The sequence below is a fragment of the Panthera onca genome, chromosome F1 (assembly GCF_046562875.1).
Source record: "Panthera onca isolate mPanOnc1 chromosome F1, mPanOnc1 haplotype 2, whole genome shotgun sequence".
NCBI lineage: Eukaryota > Metazoa > Chordata > Mammalia > Carnivora > Felidae > Panthera > Panthera onca.
In genome coordinates this window covers 23,064,808-23,086,640 of record NC_138355.1, presented here as the reverse complement: position 1 = coordinate 23,086,640, position 21,833 = coordinate 23,064,808, and the positions used below count along the sequence as shown (strand labels likewise).

Here is a 21,833-nt window from a genome sequence, read left to right as displayed (position 1 = left end):
CATGTGCTGGTCCTGCCATCCTGGTACCACTCCAGTCCCATCCATGCACTTTCACAGAGAAACATACTCTCCAAAGACCTTGTTGATCTCGTCTTCACCTAGAATATCCTTTATTTTCCCTATGCCTGGAAAAATCCTACTCATCCTTTAAGGTCCAGGTCTAATGTCAACTTTTCTGTGTAGACTTTCCTGACAGCCAAGACCGAAATAATGGTTTCCTCCTGGGCTGCTGTGGCACTTGGTATTGCTGATCTACACTTGTTTATCACACGGTTCAAGAATCCTTTGATTCTTGGAGCACAATTGTCACTTTTTGGGGTATCTGCCCGTCCATCCCTTGGTTTATCTCCCTTTTCCCAAGACCTGCCTTCTTAATGCAGCAGATTTGGTCACAGCTGACTGGAACAGGGCAAATTCCTGGAATAAGATTCTCTTTTCTGGGACTTTGGAATTGACATTTAGGATGCTAGTCAGTGTTGTTGCAAGTGAGAACATGTACCTTCAGGATTTAAGCCTGCCTTTGTGGAACAGCCAACTTTAGTTCATCTGGGCAAACAGAGGTGGAGAATGTTGTCTGCCAAGAAGAACCAAAAGTAATGAGGAGAGGCCAGAGGCCATGAAATCCCAACAAGAGAGAGGGACATAGAGGAAGTATCTTGGTCCTGGGCAGCTTTCTAATTCAGGGTTGCAGGGCTCCAGAGGCCTGGATACACTTTTAGCAGCTTTGGGCTCCATGAAGTATCCATATGTAAATAAATGTACATCCTTTGACTTAAGGATAATGAATGCATAACTAGATCACCATAACATAATGTGGATGTTCAGTAACAGAGACATAACCACAGTTTTATGGAGCACCAGGAGGTGAGAGAAAGTGCTGAAGTAGGTAGTCGGGAATGGCTTCCTGTAGAAAGTGAAGTTGGACCAGTAGGGAAGTCATGTTGGGCTGGGGGAAATGCCATGAGCCATGGAGTGGTGGTGGTAACTCCAAGCAGCTCAGTGTTGCTGGAGCATAAAGGCATGGCGAGGCCAGCGGTGAGGCCGGCTGGAGGGATCGGCAGGAGCCTGGTCAGGCAGAGTCTCGGGCTCCATGGGAAGTTGGGACTTCATCCTACAGGTCAGTGGTTCTCAACCTTAGTTGCACATTAGAATTTCCTAGGGAATTAAAAAAAGAAATATGGATGCCTTCTCCCAACTGTTCCAATTAAATAAGAATCTCTGGGGGCGGAAGCTGGGCACTGAGCACTTTAAAAAGCTCCCCAGATGATTCTAGTGGGCATACAGCATGGGGACCCTGACAGGAGAGCGTTGAAGGAGTTTAAGCCAGAGATAGACCTGGTTTCAGAAAACTTGTCTTGGTAGTTGGACTGAACATGAGGAGGAAGGCAGAAGACCATCCCCGCGTCGCAGTACGCAGGTGAGAGCCGGAGAGGGCCTGGTGTCGGGCAAAGGCTGTGAGAATGGAGAGGAGGAGGATTTCAGGAGATCAAAGTTTTTAGTTTAAGAAGGGAGAGGAAGGGAAGGTCGTTGGGGCTGACCTGAGGGTCCTAGCTTGGGTAGCGGGAGATGCCTCCCACAGGCAGACAGGAGGAAAGGGTCTGGGGGAGGCGGGCGAACTCTGCCGTGGACATTCGGAACGTGAGGTGGTGCTGGGGCGTGCAGGGAGAGAGCAGGCAAATGGGCAGATTAGCCTCCTGCTGCGGGCCTAGACCAGGTGGGAACTGCACTTTGTCGGCTGATGGAGGCTTGTTTTTTATTTTTACCATTTATTGAGAGGAGCCTCCCCCAAAGTCACTTTTCTAGCTCACAAAGGTGTGATGGGTGCTAAAACGAGGAGTGGGCCCCACCTAGATCACCTCCTGAGATAGGGTGTGATGTGTGTCTCTGAAGTGCCTTGAAGTCAGGTGGCTTCTCAGAGTTCTAAAATTAGCAGAGCAGCTGCGCCTGGTGGGTGGCGAGGCCACGGCTCACTCACTCGGGGAGAACTGGGCCTTCCTGCCGTGGGCTCTGTTTGTGTGAGTAGGTCAGGGATCAAGCAAGAATCTGTTTCTTTGAAGAATTCCCCCAGGAGCCACGTGTCATGCCAGTGTGCTGCAAGAGGACAGAACATGTCTTCTGTTGCCAGGTGTAAGGGAAAGAACAGGAGGGGCACCAGAAAGGAGCCTCATGAGAGGGCGATTGTTCGAGAAAATTCACCGTAGAAACGACACTCTTAAAGACAGGCGAGGAAACAGTTCACACTAGAGGAGTCAGAATTAGGTTTGAAACTGAAAACCTGCTTTGGGGCTCTGCGTTTTTGCACAGACGAGTGCTATGGAAATACTTTCTGGTTGCGGTTTTGAATCTCTAGGGTGGTTCAACCTCTCCAGATTAGGGCTCTGATGCCAGCTCCACCAACAGGAGGCATTTGGGGAGGGGGGCCAGGAGGTGGGTGGAAGTAAAGGAATCTTCTCAGTGCATTTCTTTATTGAAAAGACGTATAGGGGCGCCTGGGTGGCTCAGTCCGTCAGGAGTCCGACTTCGGCTCAGGCCATGGTCTCACAGTTTGTGGGTTCGAGCCCCGCGTCAGGCTCTGTGCTGACAGCTCAGAGCCTGGAGCCTGCTTCAGATTCTGTGTCTCCCTCTCTCTCTGCTCCTCCCCCACTCATGCTTTCTCTGTCTCTCAAATATAAAATAAAACATTAAAAAAAAGAAGTATATACACACATTAAAAATATATATACATATACATATATGTATACATATGTACATATATACATGTATATGTATATATGTAAAACCATGTATGTATATGTGTGTGTATATGTGTGTGTGTATATATATATATATATATATATATATATATATATATGTAAAAACCAAACCTCAAAACAGCTAAATGGCTAGGGAGGAGATTGGGAGAGGAAGGGGAGTAAATAACGAAATATTTCATTGTGGTGCCATCATGCTGGACCCTCCCCTCCTTGAGCTTTTGCCTGCTGATATTACACATGCAGAGGAAAGGGAGAAAAAAAATGAGTGACACGGTATAGAACTCACTGCCTAACTAAAGGCTACTGGAAAAATGAACCAGCAACCAGTTGTAGGGGGATTCTAAATCCAGCAGTATCAGGTTATGTAGCGTTTAACTCGGGATGCTTTTTCTACAAATACCACCATAATCCCAGAATAATCCCAGAAGATTTTTAGCAGCAAGATTTTAAGGAGTAATCTCGATTTGTCCTCTGGGTTAATGTCCTTCATTAGCACAAGGAATCCCCTTGCTCTGTCCAGAGAGGTGCCCTGAGCTGTCTCCATAACTACTGGGTATTGGTAGGGACACAGGAGTGGCATTAAAAGGGAGGCGGGGTGTGCGAAAGGAGAGGCAGGTGGGATGTGACAGGAACGCCACCCAAGGAAAACTTTCAGTCCGGGTCTCCTGGATTATTGCAGAGCTGAAGAAAAGAAGCTGCCCAAGGGGCTGTGTCAACTGAGCCAGTGTGTGCCCAGAGGTGGGTTATTCTAGGGCAAGGTGTGTCTGTGCTCCGAAACACTTCCCTTGCTTGGAATATTCTCTTTTGTATTCCTGGTTGTATTTCCTAAGTGAGTCTCTGGCTGAATTAGAGGTGCTTCCACAGTTAGGAGAGCAAAGAACAGCGAGTTCCCCCATGAGGGAGGGCAGCCAGAGTCCTGGCCGGGAGGAAAGCTGCAGATGGAGGTGAACCCTCGAGGGGAGGGTTGGGAAGAAAAGTTGGTGGCAGCTGGGATTGATGATGCCATCCAACCCCTCCTTTTCCTTTATTCCTTTGATCTTTCCTTTTCCTTAATTTTATTCAATATCCAACATTCAGCCCATTCACTTTACTTTTTTTAAAATTTTTAAAAAATGTTTTTATTTATTTTTGAGAGAGAGAGACAGAGAGACACAGTGGGAGTGGGGGAGAGGCAAAGAGAGAGGGAGACACAGAATCCGAATCAGACTTCAGACTCTGAGCTGTCAGCACTGAGCCCGATGTGGGGCTCAAACTCTCGATCTGTCAGATCATGACCTGAGCTGAAGTTGAACGCTTAACCGACTAAGCCACCCAAGCGCCCCATTTTACTTTTATTTTTATAGTTGGCAAAGACTTTTATAATCCTCCTCCAGTGGCCCAGAGCCTCTTCCAGTGGCACAGAGTGGATTCTGTGTCTCCTTTACATCTTTTTTTAAATGTTTATTTATTTTCTGAAAGATAGAGACAGAGTGTGAGCAGGGGAGGGGCAGAGAGAGAGGGAGACACAGAAGAATCCAAAGCAGGCCCCAGGCTCTGAGCTGTCAGCACAGAGCCCGATGTGGGGCTTGAACCCACAGACTGCCAGATCATGACTCCTGTCAAAGCCGGACACTTAACTGACTGAGCTGTCTCCCTCCCATCTAATGAAATGGGCCAGGGCACCCCCAGAGCAGGGCTCAGGCTCTGAAGCCAGGTATCTCCTCCTACTTCTGAACTTCTCCTCCAGCTCTGGTCTTGGGATCTTGGCTACTTCTCTGTGCCTTCCTTCAGGCCCTTTCTCTTACAGTCAGATTTTGGGGGACAGTGTGTGCCCATGGCTGCTTACTTTTCAAAGCTACCTCTGGACAAGGAGAGAGATTTCCAAATATGCAGCAGACCCTGTGAATCATCTAGGGGAGTTCTTTATTTTTAAGTTTATTTATTTTTGAGAGAGAGAGAGAGGGAGGGAGGGAGGGAGGGAGGGAGAAAATGCTTGCCTACACACACGTGGGGGAGGAACAGAGACAGAGGGGGACAGAGGATCCAAAGTGGGTCTGTGCTGACAGCAAAGAGCACCATGCTGGGCTCGAACTCATGAACTGTGAGATCATGACTTGAGCCAAAGTCGGTTGACCAAGCCACCCAGGCGCTCCTTACAGGATTCATTATTGGGGATCCCTACAGAGAACCCCATTGCCCACCTTTATCTGTGCTTGTTTTTAATCTATTCAGATGCAGAGGCTAAAACACAAAACCCAATGTAAGTTCTGAAAGGGGATGTATCAGTGTTCTGCATATATTACCCACAAAGCTCCTTATACCTTGACAACTCGAGGGCAAATCTGAATGTCTTTTCTGGGGCATTTCAGGCTCAGTTTACAAAGCCCCTTGAAGTGGTGGACAAGGATATTTTAGTGACAACTTGCTAAAGGGGGGCCAGAAGTGACTGCAATGGAAGCAGAAGAGACAGACCAGGGAGTCCACCCCCTTCCTGTTCCTATTTGGTTAAACATTGGGAGACACTCTCGGGATCTTCCTTTGTTTCTGCACAAGTGGTGAAGGAAACCAACGTTTATTGAGTACTTGCATGCAACACTTTTTACAAATGTATCTATGTAGTTTAATCTTGGAACAGTTCTGTGAGGACGGTGTCTGTGATTTCATCTTACCGAGAACTCTTTACGAGTCACCGCGAGGCCAAATAACCATGCCAGAAGTCTGAGTGCTGGTGAGCAGTAGACCTGGGATTGCAACCCAGCTCCTCTCATGTCAAGCCCTGTGTGGTTGACACTTGAACATGAGCTTGAACTGTGCAGGTCCGCTTAGATGCAGATTTTTTTTTTTTTTTTTTTTTTTTACAATACTGTACTGTGTGTTTTCTCTTATAATTTTCTTAACATTTTCTCTTCTCTAGCTTACTTGTGAGAATATAGCATATAATACATATAACAAAAAAATATGTATTAATTGACTGTTATTGGTAAGGCTTCTGGTCAACAGTAGGCTATTAGGGAAGTTTTGGGGGAGTCAAAACTTATTAAATGTGGATTTTGGGGGTGCCTGGGTGGCTCAGTCGGTTAAGTGTCTGATTCTTGGTTTCAGCTCAGGTCAAGATCTCATGGTTTTGTGGATTCAGGCCCCATGTTGGTCTCTGCGCTGGTATCACAGAGCCTGCTTGAGATTCTCCGTCTCCTTCTCTTTTTCTCTCTCTCGTGTTCTCTTTCAAAATTAACTAAAAAATTAAATTATTTTTAAAAATGCGGAGTTTTGACTGTCATGGGGGTGGAGGTTGGCAGCCCTAACTTCTGAGTTTGCTCAAGGGTCAACTGTGTTTTCTTTGTGCCATGCTACCTTCTGGTGAAGAGCTAAATCCCTACTTAAAAAAAAAAAAGTGTATTTATTTATTTTGAGAGAGAGAGCATGCAAGCTGGGGAGAGGCAGAGAAAAGGAAAGACAGAATCCCAAGCAGGTTCCCTGCCATCAGCACAGAGCCCGATGCAGGGCTCGAACACGCAAATTTTAAGATCATGGCTTGAGCCAAGATCAAGAGTCAGGTGCCCAACTGACTGAGCCACTCAGGCACTCCAATCCCTATTGTTATAAAGTTTGAGAGAATGAATGAGGAACTACACATAAAAAAGCTTTGATAGTTGTGTATCAAAATACCTGGAAGTCTTAGATTCTTAAGCATGATGGAAAGAAGATCAAAGGGCATCAGTTAAAACCTGGAAAACTCGGGGCACCTGGGTGGCTCAGTCGGTTAAGCACCTGACTTCAGCTCAGGTCATGATCTCGCGGTTTGTGGGTTCGAGCCCCGTGTCAGGTTCTGTGCTGACAGCTCAGAGCCTGGAGCCTGCTTCACATTCTGGGTCTCCCTCTCTCTCTCTCTGACCCTCCCCTGCTCACACTCTGTGTCTCTCTCCTTCAAATATAAATAAACATTAAAAATAATTAAAAAAAAACCTGGCAAACTCAAAACGCATTGCTCAGGAATCCTCAGAATTAGAAATCGTAAATAGAAACATGGACCTCAGCCTTTTCATACAGAGCCTAAGCGACTACTGAGGCTGTTTTGCTGCAGGCTCCAAATTAGTTAATATGTATAAGCACATTGATGGAGCCTTGCAAAGAGCCTTTAGAGTCATTAAAAATGAAGGGTCATGATGACCACAATTTCAAAGAAGGCTATTAGTAAAGGAAATATGGACTTCTGATTGATTAAAACAGATTTCAAAAAAGAATCCATGACTACTCTACAAGCGTCTCGTGTGAGGGAAAAACACGGCGACGTTAGTTTCCATTTTCTGCAAAGGGAGCTTTATCTCCTTTAATTCAAATCAACCCAACAGTCCTCAGGATTGGGAGGCCTAGATTATTCTCCAGATGTGAGCCCCGCCACGGTATAACCTGTACAGGCTTCAGAAGTCTTAAGAAAGTCACATTATTCCAGAGGAAATATAAGGACTTCCCAGAGGCTCTGGGGATTATCCGTGACTTTGATTGTTCTGTAAAGAAAGTGAGACCTTTGAATTGTAATAGTTCTAGCAATGCAGGAATTTACCTCAAATCAACCTAGATTTGGATAGGTGGACCTCAGTGCCTTTGGTTCTGAAGAGATCTAAACAAAGACAAATTTTCCCTGTCTACTCTGGAAAGATACTCAGTCTACTGGTAGACTCCTCTGATGATCAATGGCATAGAAATAGAGAAAATGCCTTCTTGTCACATGCTAACTCTTTGGGATAAGATGATTTTCCCATCTGACTACGTTTTTCATGTTGATTAACTCCAGGTGTAGAATATGTCAGAGCCCTTCGGACTTTTGGCTGAGAGGCTTGGTGGTTGTAGCTTCCTTCTGGGGGAGAAAGAGGAGGAGTCACAGAATCTGAGAGACCTTGAAGATAATCTATGGTAGGCAGCCTCTAACATACCTCCCAGTGATCCCTGCCTTCTGGTAGTCCTGCCTGTGTTACTGCCCTCCCTTGAGTGTGGGCTAGATTTAGTGACTCAGTTCTGAGGAACAGAATACCTCAAAAGTGTGGGCTGTCACAAAGACTCTGACTTCCATCTTGCTGGCCAACTCTTACTCATGCTAAAGAAAGCCTGCCACCATGCTGTGAGCTGCCCTATGGAGACACCCATGTAGCAAGAATCTGAGGGAGGCCTTTGGCCAATAGCCAGCAAGGAACTGGGGCTCATAACTCCAACCAAGACTCTTACTCTGGAATTCAGAAGACTGCATCCTGCTGACAACCTCTTGAGTGAGCTAGAAAGCAGCTCTCTCCATGCTGAACCCTGAGAGGACTTCAGCCCCAGCTGACACCTTACCAGCAGCCTCAGAGAGAGACCCTGAGTCCGAGGCCTCGGCTACTGGGTTGCTGACTCACAGAATCTGTGAAATAATAGATATTTGTTGTTTTAAGCTGCTAAGGGGTTGTTACGGCACCTTAGGTAACTCATAGTTCGTCTAATCCAACTTCTGTATTCTTCGTGTTGTTCGAGACCTGGAGAAATCAGGTACTTTGTCTGAAATCCCACAGGCTTAGACCACAAGTCAGACTCACGAATTCCCAGAAGGGGCTCTCACCAATTTATGATGTCCTCCTGCAATTTGGCATTATGGAAACTGGCTTAACATGGCCTTGTTTAAACCCCCCTTAAATGAGCCCCCACTTTTTCCTAAAAGGATATCTCCATTTCCAGCTGGCTAGGAAGAGGACAGGACAGTCTGGAGGGCTGGTCTTGAAGCCGATCTGTTTCTTCCATGGCCCTAGGCAGGTGTCCCTACTCCCAGTCAATCCCCATTTCAAGCACTGGACTTTCTCATCTACTCAGAAAAATTGCCAAATCTTCCCAGATAATAAATTCTAGTATTTTACAGCCTTTCGTCCTGCTACAATTTAGAGTTATCTTGTCCTGCTAATTCTCAGTGGGAATGAGCAGCAGTCTCTCCCCATCCCCATTCTCCTCAAGTCACAGATTCATGCTGCGTGCTGCCTTTAGGTCTAGGCCTTCGGAGGTGAGGAAATGTAGCTCTGGGGGGTAGGGTGGGGGCATGACAGTCCCAGAAGCGTGGATAGGATGGGGTGAGATAAGCCTGGGTGAAGCTGGGAGCAGAGGCTAGGGCTGGGCCAGGGAAGTCTGGGCCGAGCAGATGAGGGGACCAATAGGGAGTCTCTGTTGGGTAGGAGGCAGGTGGAATTGTGCAGTGTGGATAGGAACAATGGTGTAAGGGTCAAAACCAGACTGGGGAGCAGGATAGCTACTGGCCTGAAAAGGGCAAGGCCAAGCAGGGGATCGGGAGCTAAGGCCTCAGACACAGGTTATCGGCATCAGGCAGACCTTGATGATACTTGATACGGGGCCTTGATTCTAAAACAGTTATCTGACCAGGTGGCCTGTTTACTTCCAGTTACAGCAGGAACCAATGCCGGGGCATGGGCAGTCTTCATTTTCAGCAGCTTTCCACCTCAAACCAAGTGCCCTCACACCAGAGGAAGGAGGAAGCAGGGTCAAGGTTGTTTGCCTTTCATGCTCCACGGATTGGCTCCCCAGTGGCCCTGGGTGTGAGGGCAGGTGCTGGGCAGGGGTGCTGGTGGGTTATGGCATGGTCGATTGTCTATTTTTCAAGTTTCCTGGCATATCTGTGTCTGACAATGACAGGAAAAGAGGGAGGTCTCCTCAGGGTTTGGCTGCGTTAGGACTTGGGGAGCAGAAGTTGGTGGGGCCAAGAGGACAGCTGTTCTTTAAGATTCCAGACAGATCCACAGCAATTTTTGACTCTGGAAATATTAGCAAGCAAGAGAGATGGGCTACGTCTTCCTGCCACCTGGTGCGTCCTCTAGCTAATTTGTAGACCATCTCTAAGCCTCTGGTTCCTAAAATGACCTTTATATGGAATGGAGCAGGGGTCACAAAATGGCAGCCCATACTGGATCCTACCCTCTGATAAACTTTATTTGATCCAGCCCAGTATTTCAAAAAAACAATAAAAAAAAATTGGAGCCACTTAAAAATCAGGATACTTTACTCACATCCAGATTTTTGGCTTCTCTGGCCACATTAAGCCTCATCCCTTATGACATATGACACTGAGGCGGGGGCCTCCTTTAGATGGAGAGAGCACCCCCTCCAGGTCCCGGCTTCCAAGGTGCTCGCTCACACACGACACAAGCATGTGTACTAGAACCCTGCCTGTTTCACTCATCTACCTTATATTCCCAGCCCCTGTGGGCATCGGATATTTTACTCCATAAAACTGAAGGATCAGGCATCATAACACAAAGAACAAAATTCCTACACTTCAAATGCATTTTTGATACCTGGGAAAGGATTTTCATAATCTCTCTAATTACATGTCTGCTCCATTTTATTCTTTCTTCTGTGTTGCACTTTCAAGAGCTCTCATAATAGAAATTGCAAGAGCCAACTGCACTTATATAATTAGCATAATATTGGTCAAGATAAATTAGCTTTGCACAAACATCAAATGAACAGAGGGAATCATTTCTCATTAACTGGAAGAGGTCATACAGTGTCGATTATATGCAGTTTGGTCAAAAGTAATCTTCTCTGATTAAAATAGAAATAAAGTAGCTGAATTATAATAACAGAGCAGCTGCTAAGTCACTATTGATTTCTTCAGGAGACAAGGGAGTAATGATCATTCCTGAGTCTTGTCCAAGAAGAGGCACGGTAAATTTTCCATCCAGTGTCAAATTATTTGCTATTTAAGTGAATATTCCTAAATTTGATAAATTGGATTTTTTGCTTCTGCTCCCCATTGTGTTTTTAACGCGAAACTTGTATGATTGCACTTAACTAGAACTGCACAAAACAAATCCCCACACACAGATGTTCAATGTAGTCTAATTTAATTTAAAAATGTGCTTCTCGAAAAGGTCACTTGGAATGAGTGAATTCCGGTTTCTAGTTTGGCTTAATTGCTATTTTGCTCTGTAATAATACTGAGCAGGTAGTTTCCTTTCTGGAAATCCTCTCTGGGAATCATGGACATAAGTGCCTGAGCTCTACTCTACGTCTGCAACAAAGGCCTTTTTAAAAATAAGGCTGACTGCTTCCGATTCTGTGTCTCCCTCTCTCTCTGCCCCTCCCCCGTTCATGCTCTGTCTCTCTCTGTCTCAAAAATAAATAAACTTTAAAAAAAAAATTAAAAAAAAAAAAAAAAAAAAAAAGGCTGAGGCACAGGGAGAAAGACGATGAGAGCATGTTGCCTGTAAACCCCTTTGAAAGTGTTTAGCGTTACAGTCACGTCCGTCCTCAAGGTACTCCTTTGGCTGCCACAAGCGTTTGTGGTTTGTGGAGAATCGCATGAGGAAAGGTAGTTAACTTTAAAAAAGTAGGTGAATTGAAAAAAAAAAAAACCCTGTAAGTATCAGAGCATAAGAAAATAGATCAATGCAGTATTTCTAATTCGAATGAGGGACTGATTTTCTTTTTTCTTTTTAAATTTTTATTTTTAATTTTTTTAATGTTTATTTATATTTGAGAGAGAGAGACAGAGTGTGAATAGGGGAGGGGCAGCGAGAGAGGGAGACCTAGAATCCGAAGCAGGCTCCAGGCTCTTAGCTGTCAGCACAGAGCCCGCAGTGGGGCTGGAACCCACAGACCGGCAGATCACAACCTGAGCCGAAGTCAGACACTTAACTGACTGAGCCACCCAGGCGCCCCTTGAATGAGGAACTAGTTTTAAAAAGGATTTAACCAGGAACTTACCACTTATTTTGTTATTCGAGCATATACCCTGTGGCAGTCTCTGTGGGTAGGCAGGTTATATATATACCACAGTCTCTGTGGTTATATGGCGTGATTTGGGGGTACCAGCAAAATGATTGTCCCCCAGGAATCTAATCCACGTCCACTTGCTGTGATGGTGGCCTGTATTAATTTCATCGAAAGACAAGTAAGGAGTCTGCTGCGATGCAGGGACCCGGCCTAATAAATATTGATAACTCTCAGTCTGAAGTTCTATTTGATGGCTCCGCTGCCTGCCTGCCATAGGGACGGAGACCTCAGTAAGGGTACATTCCACACTGTGTGTGCGAGATGGATGAGCATAGTGAAAACTCAGCAGCTGCACGTGTGCGAAGACCACCCAGGAGACAGCACGCGTGCCTCCTCTCACGCCTCCACCACACTCATCCCACCCGTGTGCAGGAACTGCCTCTCTAATCTCACCCCAAGCATCTGATTTGTTTCTGTTTCTCATGTGATGCGAATTTAAGGGTTGTTTTTTTTTTTCCTTCTTCCTGTTCAGAAGATATCACTGGATACATGCGCTGTGGGACGTGGGAGACGTTAGAATCCTAGCGCTCATCCCTGCAATTCCTGTTATTTTTCCATTCCAAGCATGAACATTTACCTCCAACAGAGCCAAAGTTGCAATGCTCAGTTCTTTATTGTTTTCTTTTAAATAATTCAGACTTGATGAGAGGTGCAGTTTTTAAAAAAGAAAAAAAAAAACTCAAAGTAAACAAGGGGAAGACTTATTATTTTTTTGGAAGACTTATTTTTTTGTTGACTTGTTAGCGGGGGCACTTGCGCTGGTGAGGGGGGAGGACCGAGAACCCAGGGGGCTCCCTGGACAGCATCCAGTGGCCGTCAGCCTGCCTCGCCCCTGGGAGCGAAAGCCGGTCGTAGCTGCAGCAAAAAGGGATGTTTCCTCTTCCTCTTCATTCTTTCCTTCTGAAAACAACCTTTTCCTGACCGAGGACTCAGAGAGGGTGGGGCACATTTTGTCTCCTCTGGCTAGAAAAACAAACACACAGCGCACCCCCAGCTACTCCTTTGTGCTTCGTCACAGCCTCCCTTTTCTGTCTCTCTCAGGGGAGGAAGAAGCGGCTACCCCCAGTGTCCTTGACCATCGGGGTCTCACTTCCCAGCCTAGTCGAGTTTCCAGGATACCAGCCCCCCCCCAGGCTTGGCAGGGAACCCCACCCCTGTTTAGAGCATGGAATCTTGAACATTGCGGAGCCCCCAGGACTTGCTCTTTATCACTCTAGGGGCATTTTCTTTGAATGCAATCCAGTCTCTCAGATTCCCACGTTCCAAGAAGCTGCTCTCTGTCCGACAGAACATTCTGTTGCTGTTCGCTGTGAACCAGTCTTATTTTGTTCTTTTCATGAGGGAATGTTTCCATCAGGGGCCTGTGAGTCGAAAAGGCTCGCTGCTCAGAATGAGGGTGGCTTTGTCTCTCCCCACGTCGTGACCTCTGTCAGGAGTTCCTTTGAGGCTCCAGACAAGACATAACAGAGAAGTGCCCAGAGCCGTGCTGATGAAATTTTGAGATTTGCAAAGAAACTACTAGCCAGGCTGCCTGGATGTATTAAAATGTCATCTCTACAGTTTGGCCATGACTAGCTTGTTTAGTTAATGCTAGAGGGGAAAACAGAGTTTGTTCTCAAGGGAGAGAAGCAGACGGAGAAAACAGGCACATGAACAGCTGACAGTGTTCCAGCCGCTTTGTCACAAAGAGCTGAATCCACCATTATTAGAACCAAAAATCATCACCCAATTCGAGTCCCTTGGGAATGATGCTGGGCTGGAGCAGAAGTGGCCGAAGCCCCCTCAATATGGAGGCCAAAAGCTAAATTCTATTCTTTTCACTTGGGTTTTTAGGAAGGGAAGTAGAGCTTCCTAATATTTGTTATACATTAAGTGTCAGGCACTAGGCTTGGTGTTTTTATGCATACTATTTAATTCTTAGAGCCACTTGGAAAATAGGTATTATGACTGCTGGGTGTCTATGAAGTTGATTTATATTTATTTACCTTCACATCCTTACTTGGTCAGGTAGCTGTTCAAATGTCTGCTTTGGGTGATGTTCCCAGGGTCATGGGATCAAGCCCTGCTTTGGGCTCCGTGCTGAGTGTGGAGCCTGCTTAAGATTCTCTCTCTCCCTCTGCGCCTCTCCCCCTCCTCTCATGTGCATGCTCTCTTTCTCTAACAGCAGCAGCAGCAACAACAACGACGAAACCAAATGTCTGCTTTGACAAGCCCTTCCTGAGCCCCCAGTCCATAACCACAACACCTGCCATTCTCTCTCTCATTTGTATGGCCCCTTTGATGTTGTAACCTTCTGCATGAATTCCTCCCAATTCCAATTTGTTAATCCTCTCTGTGCAACTACATTTAGTTTGGAAACTACCCTACAGCCTTTAAAATTTTTCAATGGTTATATTTTTCTTCCTAATTTCTAATTTTATATCCACCTGTACTTATTTGTCTGTTTTAATGGCATAATAGATCACTGGCATGTATTTTTTGTAAGGATGTAATGCCTTCGTTGATCTCTTCAAGGATTCTAAATGCAAACATATTTTCAAGTCTTTTTCAAAATTTTTTATTATTTTTTTCTGGAAAAACTCATATTACAGTTATTGATTTTATTGGCTGTTTCTTAGTATTAGTTTTATGAATTTTAAAACTGAGTTTACAGGATCATCATATGTAGGAGTGTTTTCTCCCCTGCCTTTCTTTTTCTCTATGTATTTCTCTATGTATTTCTGAACATGGGGTTCTTGTTTGAGCCTGGTTCTCTTAAAAGGCTAAGCTACACCTCAGGCTTCCTTTCACAAGCCAGGGAAGCCCTGCCCCAGTTTCCGGTTGTGAGCTCTGAGCATGACTCTGGTTCCCGTGCCTCCCACAGAGCTCCTTTCCCCTCTGGCGGGCTTTTATCCGCAGAAGCCAAACTCACAGTTCCTACTACCTACTTCCAGATCCAGAGCCTCAGATCAGCCCCTCTTTGCTTTGCATTTTGATTCTGTTCCAGGACTGAGGACATATATGTATCTCATTTTTGAGTGTGGCTATGACTTGTAAAATTCTCTTTCTCATGTTCATTATCGTTGCTATGTGTCGGATCAGAGGGGGCTTCATAGCATTCACTTACAATGCCATTGAGTCTGGTGACCGGGAATAGGAATTGGGAAACATTGATAGAGGGGCAGAATTGGGAGGCAATTAGGTTGAGGCAATTAGGTACAGGTTGGAAGAGTAAAGAACCTGAAGAAATGATGAGTCCAAGCATCACTCATGAGTTGATGTGCAGGAACCCTAGTTATTAAGATGGAAAGAAAAACCATGAAATTTAAAGTTGGGTTGAATGGCCATGACTTCCCAGGTCCTCCTTCTCCTTCCTTCCTCTCAAACTCCCTCTCCTTCACCCCCTTTCATGTTGGTGATCATCCCTAGGGTGACCAGCCATTTTAGTTTGCCTAGGGTGGTTTTGGTTTTAGCACTGAAATCTTGCTTCCTAGGGAAGCCTCAGTCCTAGGAATCCGGGATGGTTGGACACCTTAACTCTGTACCATTCACTTTGTGAGCACTAATAGAAGACCTCTAACACCAAAATTAACTTTACGAAGGGGTGAGCTTGAGAGACAATAATGGGAGGGGTAAGAAACAGAAGTAGGCAATGGGCCTCTGTAGTCTTTGCTTGGGTAGAAGAAGCCACAACCCAAGAAATACCTTTCACTCTGAATTCAGTAGAAATAGAGACTAGAAAGGGATGTTTGAAGTCTGTGATTCTCAGAATTTACTTGCTTGGAGAAATTTGAACCACCAATGCAAATGGTGTTTGTAATTCCTTTTATATTGGATTCAGAAATTACTTGCTTTCACAAAGGAAGATTGTATAAGTATTATTTGATTTGCTTTCTCTGTAGTCTTCTTCAATTCAGTAAGTCATGCTGTCATTTTTAAAGTATGTTGTATTGGATAATATTCCATTCCATTGACTCCATATTTATTATCAGTGATCAGAACCAGACCTCATTTTGTGCTCGCTTCAGCAGCACATATACTAAAATTGGAACGATACAGAGAAGATTAGCCTGGCTCCTGCACAGTGATAACACACAAATTTGTGAAAAAACATACATCATTTCACTCTTTTCAAAGTATATTTACCTTAGAAAAGCACCGGTCAGTTCTACAGCCACCATCACTGCAGCTAAAAATAATGCTGCCAAGGTTGCCCTGGACTGTCAGCAGCAGTCATTGCTAACACAACACTAATTCTGTTTGGGTGGTGGTGGAGGTGGATGGTGTGTAGCAGCAATATCCCTTGACTTGGGGAATGAATTAAGATTGATAAATCCAATCTACTCATGGTTACACGATTTCTCTTTACAAAATGCTCATTGTTTCATCCTCCTTTGCTGCTAGGAGTAAAGTGTTACAAGCTGGGACCAATGAGGCATAAAGTGAAAGCTGGCTGGGAATTTTCCAGGAACTGTTTGCTTTTCTAATAAAAGGGACAGACTTGCAGAAAAGCTTGCTGTGATCCCTTTCTCCTCCTTCCCATCTGGAATATGGATGTAATGCCTGGAACTAAGGTAGCCACATGAAGTCTGTGAAGCAATACACATTATGAAAAAAAGCAGCATGCCTATTAAGTCAGAGTGTGAAGGAGAGAGAGAGCCTGAGCCTTTGATGATGTGGTTAGACCATCCCTGAGACCATACCTCTGGACTTCTTGTTTAATAAAAACAAATGTCCTTACCACTTAGGCAGCTGTTGATGCATATCCCTTTACTTGCAACTAAAAATCAATTTCATACTGAAAAGCAAGGTGAATAATGCATAGTGATGACACATGGCCATGGACATGGGATAAAAATCGCCAGACTGGGGCGCCTGGGTGGCTTGGTCGGTTAAGCGTCCGACTTCAGCTCAGGTCATGATCTCGCGGTCCGTGAGTTCGAGCCCCGCATCGGGCTCTGTGCTGACAGCTCAGAGCCTGGAGCCTGCTTCCGATTCTGTGTCTCCCTCTCTCTCTGACCCTCCCCCGCTCATGCTCTGTCTCTCTCTGTCTCAAAAATAAATAAACGTTAAAAAAAATTAAAAAAAAAAAAAAATCGCCAGACTTGTCATGGTTTTTGGTAGATTTTTTTTTTTCATTCCATAGCTCTTTATATACTAAATAGGAAAGCAAGAATACTCTTTTTGTCCCTCCTCAGTGCTCAATGATAATTAAGTTTCAGTATAAACAAAATGTGCTATAATGTGCTCTCACTGCAGTGGCTATGGAGGGATGAGACATGTGATTCTATATGATGCCACATTAAAATCCTTTTGTGCATCTTAGAAATATAATGTCATCTGTACCATATTGTTTTAGGGCAAAAGGAAATAGACTGATGGCCAGCAGAGCCTCCAGGGCAATGTTTTTGCTAGGAGGCTAGACTAAACCCCCCACAAGAACAAGACAATTGCTGACAGTGGGCTGGGAGGTGTAGCCATGAACCCACTGCCATCTATAGTGCTTAGCCAATGCTCAAGTGGATAGTGAGCCCAACCCAAGGCAGTCCAAATAGCTTCTCTGTTGGTAGGAGGATAGATCCTACCTTGATCAAAAGGATGGGTAAAAGGGCAAAAAATGAATTATGTGGGGAAATGCTGTAGAACAAGGTAAAGGGAACATCATCCCAAAGGCTCAGAGTAAGAATGAGCCTCTGAAAATGATTTATTGCAAGAACCAGAAGATGTGGGGAAATGGACGGTATCCTTACTACACAGGAAAAAAAAGGAGAAAAAAGTCAGAAAGGAAGAAAAAAAACCACAATAGAAACCCAAAGAGGGGCACCTGGGTGGTTTAGTCGGTTGAGGGTCCAACTTCGGCTCAGGTCACGATCTTGCAGCTTGTGAGTTTGAGCCCTGTGTTGGGCTCTGTGCTGATGGCTCAGAGCCTGGAGTCTGCTTCAGATTCTGTGTCTCCCTCTCTCTCTGCCCCTCCCCTGCTCATGCTCTGTCTGTCTGTCTGTCTCTCTCAAAAATCAATAAACACTAAAAGAAAGAAAGAAAGAAACCCAAGGAAACAAGTCTATTAAGAATGAACCATTAGATTTTTGAACATCCTTAACCTCTGAGTACCTACTGTGGACCAGCACTACCTTGGGGCTCAGTGATGGCTAAAGCATAGCTCCTGACCACCAGAGGTGCCATGATCCCATTCCAACATAGTAACTTATCACAAATTGAATTATAACAGTAAGCCATGATATCATGAGGTCCTACAGTATTTTAAAACGTTTATTTTCTAGACACACTCACTCTATTTTGGAAATAAATGAAATTACCACCCCTGAGTAAGTAAATAAAGCAGGGAATGCACTGAATGTTTTATTGAGCTCTGGCTGTTCTATGCAAGATACTTTAAGAACATGCATCATTCTTTAGAAGATCTGTTTCTCCTTACTTATATGGAAGTGATGGACGGTGCCCAGGAAGAGAGGGAATTAGAATAACAAAAGCTGCTGTCTCTGTCCAGCCAGCACGTAGCCCCTGGGTTGAGCCATATGCTCTTCAAGCACTCAGATAAATCTTCACACCAGCACAAGGACATGTCAGGAAAGCTCACTCATTGCATCTGATGTTGATAATGCAATTAGATAGTCCAATCCTGGCCACCGTTCTACTTCCAGCCTCCCCCTGCCCTCCTCTGAAAACCAAAATTAAGCCAACACACTCAGAATGTCCTATCCTGTCTCCCTCACCTCCAAGGAAATATCAGTTCACAGCAGAAGGGTGTAGGGAGAAGGAGACCATCATTTCTCAACTTATTATTTAAGCTCTTCTGACAGGACCTTGCCTGCTGGGCACACTGATGGACCAAAAGATGGAAATGAGCCACAAGGTGGACCAATTACAGAACACCGCCATGCCCTGGGCACAGCAACTGGGCAAGGGATCAACATCCAATCCAGTGGGACCAATTGCAGTGTATTTTGGAATTCACAACCTAGGGACCACAGAGCACGGTGCTCATTTTCTCTCTGTGGCAGAGACTAGCAGCTCTGAACTCATCAAGATGGCATCTCCTGCCATGTGGAGGAAGCTGGCCTGCAGTAGAAGGGATGATACCCACACCCAGAGGTGCAGCATGCTGGATCTGTTTCTACCTATTCCTGGGGTCCAGCCATACCACACCTTCCTGCAGCCAAAATAGTCTTCCAGATACATTTTCCTTTGCATCTATGTGGGTTTAAAGTGGGTTTTGACATTTACAACCAAAAAAAATCTGTCACTGATTGTTATGTTTGTGTGTTTTAGTTTTCCAAAAGAAATTTGTTTTCCGGATTATAAGAATGATACTCATAAAAATTCAAATGTTGGATAATACAGTATATAAAATAAAAATTGCTATAATTCCACCATCTAGACATAACCATTGCCTATTAATATTCTTCCAGGCATTTCTTTCTTTTGAAATACAATTTTACAGGAGTACAATTTTTTAACATACCATTTTACCTAAAAACATGTTTTGGATATTTTCGTGGAACATACTCCTAAAATTTACATTTTGAAAATGGTTGCATAGAATTTTATATTAAACTATTTTTTTAAGTTTATTTATTTGTCGGGGCGGGGGAGGTGCACATGTGTGCACATGAGCAGGAGAAGGGCAGACAGAAAGGGAGAGAAAGAATCTCAAGCAGACTCCTTGCTGTCAGTGCAGAGCCTGAAGCGGGGCTCCATCTCATGAAACACAAGATCATGACCTGAGCCTAAATCAAGAGCCGGGCACTCAATTGACTGAGCCACCCAGGTGACCCTATATTAAACTACTTTATTTTTTTAAATTTTTTTTTAACGTTTATTTATTTTTGAGATAGAGACAGAGACAGAGCATGAATGGGGGAGGGTCAGAGAGAGGGAGACACAGGATCTGAAACAGGCTCCAGGCCTGTCAGCACAGAGCCTGACACGGGGCTCGAACTCACGGACCGTGAGATCATGACCTGAGCCGAAGTCGGCCGCCCAACCGACTGAGCCACCCAGGCGCCCGTAAACTACTTTAATATAGTAGTTTATAGTAGTTTATATAGTTGGTTGAGCATCCAACACTTTTTTTTTTAATATTTATTTATTCTTGAGAGAAAGAGAGAAAGCATGTATGCTGAGCCACCCAAGCTCCCTAAATGTCTTACTCTTGGTTTCAGCTCAGGTCATGATCCCAGGGTTATGAGATCAAGCCCTGTGTCAGGCTCCATGCTGAGCGTGGAGCCTGCTTAAGATTCTCTCCTCCCCCCCCCCCACCTCACCCCTCTCCCCGCTCATGTTCTCTCTCTGTAAAATTAAAAATTAAAAATTAAAAAATTAAACTACTTTAATTAATGTACCCAGTCCCCTTTGTTGAACATTTAGGTTATTTCAAAAGTTCCATTATTATAAAGAACACAACAGTGAACATATTTATAGGTACATTTTGGAGCATTTGATAGATTTCTCACTCTTAATTACTAATACTTTTGTTTTGGCAACCTTTCCCATGGCCTATCAATTTCATGTAGGCCCTCTTGATTCACTCCTTATTTATTCATTCATACTGTCAACATTCACTGAGAATACGTTATGTACTAACCATTGTACTAGATTTTGGGAAAACAGACATGGGTAAGTTTAGGGTTTTATCCTTAAGGAGAAAGAAGAAACTAGCATCTATTGAAATCTGACTCTGTGCTAAGTATTCTATAGATTTATTTCATTAATTTTTCATTAAAAAACAAACACCAACCCTGTGCAGTGTATTATCATTTTTATATAAATGAAGAAAGGAAGTTCAGAGAGATTGAGTAGTTTGTCTAAGGTCACAGTTTGTCAATGCAAAGCTGGGACTCGAATCCAGGTCTGACTTCTTTCTATTACACACAGTTTACTTTTAAAAATTTTTTAACGTTTATTTATTTTTGAGACAGAGAGAGAAAGAGCATGGACGGGGGAGGGGCAGAGAGAGAGGGAGACACAGAATCGGAAGCAGGCTCCAGGCTCCGAGCCATCAGCCCAGAGCGGGACGCGGGGCTCGAACTCACGGACAGCGAGATCATGACCTGAGTCGAAGTCGGACGCTTAACCGACTGAGCCACCCAGGCGTCCCTATTACACACAGTTTAGAGAGAGAGAGATGTGAAAACAAATGACAAAACCAAGCTGTAAGTGCTTTGTAAAATCTGAACAAAAGCCTACATTTGGTCCACCAACCTCAATGATCTGCCAAGGCAGACCTTAGACCTGTCTTTTATCTGTAGCAAGCAGCTTTTTAAGAGTCCAGCTTAAAGGGTCAAAACCAAACCTTAAAGGATTTTCCTGACTCTACACAGCTCCAGGAGGCCCTTGGTAAGCCAGAATATTTGCCAGCTGGGAAGCTGGGGAAGAGAAGAAGGCTGTTTCTAAGCAGTTCCATTTGGAGAAGCTAAAACTAGCAGGTGTAATGCAGGGTTCCTGGGAAGATCAGAACAGTGGTCAGAGAGCAGACAGAGCCATGTGAAAGAAGAGCTTGGAAGAAAGGGACAAACTGTTAGGAGGTCTCAGGACTCAGGCTGGTGAGGATGACCCCCTCAGTGGCCTCATACCATGAAGAAGTGACACCCAGAATAAGCCAGCCTTTGGGATCAGCATAGATGTCACCGGAGCCAGCACATGGAGAAGGCTGGAAGTATTGCTTACCAGGCACGGGGCTGTAACAGCTCATTAAACTTAGGTGGCTTGTGACTTAGAGTCTGCTGAGGGCCTTAGATTTGTCTGGATGAGATCCACAAAGCTGACCCTGTGATGTCAAGCCAGAAAGTACCTCCCCAAATTGACAAGCCTCAGCTGTTTCTTTTCCTACGAGAAGATCTGAAGTGCAGGGCCTGGGCGTGCAGGGAGTTTACCCGGGGTGCCGGTATCTCTACCCCCTCCTTTCTTTGTGTGCATTCCAAGTGGGCTCCTTGTCCTGTGGCCGAACCTCCCACTGGGGGCATCATGGCAGAGTGCAGTGACTTTTCAATCTATTTTAAACCTTGAATGGAACGCCAACAGATAAAGCAAATGAAATTGGAGCTGTTCCCACCTGAGCAGGAGTCAAGGATGCAAGACTTCCCTTCCTTCCCAAGGATGTTCTGTGAGGTACACAGTTTAAAAGCCATTGCCATCGCTGGAAGAGTCCTGAAGAGCACCCTGGTTCTAATCCAGGTTCTGCCTCTTAGAGTATAGCTTTTGAGAAGTCATTTAACCGCTCTTAGACCACTGTTTTCATTCGTGAAATGAAGGTAATAAGTTTTGTCTCCTTTGGAGGTTGATGTGAGCAGCAAGTGC

General features: G+C 44.8%; 1 long non-coding RNA gene and 1 other non-coding gene across 2 annotated transcripts in view; one reads left to right on the top strand and one right to left on the bottom strand.

Annotated features, from left to right (window-relative positions):
• Positions 1–21,833, bottom strand: part of LOC132686094 (uncharacterized) — a 64,881-nt gene that overhangs the window by 12,107 nt on the left and 30,941 nt on the right. The gene's annotated exons all lie outside the window — the stretch shown is intronic.
• Positions 15,532–15,638, top strand: LOC132687013 (U6 spliceosomal RNA). Its single transcript, XR_009613955.1, has one exon. It is a non-coding gene; the product is annotated as a U6 spliceosomal RNA (small nuclear RNA).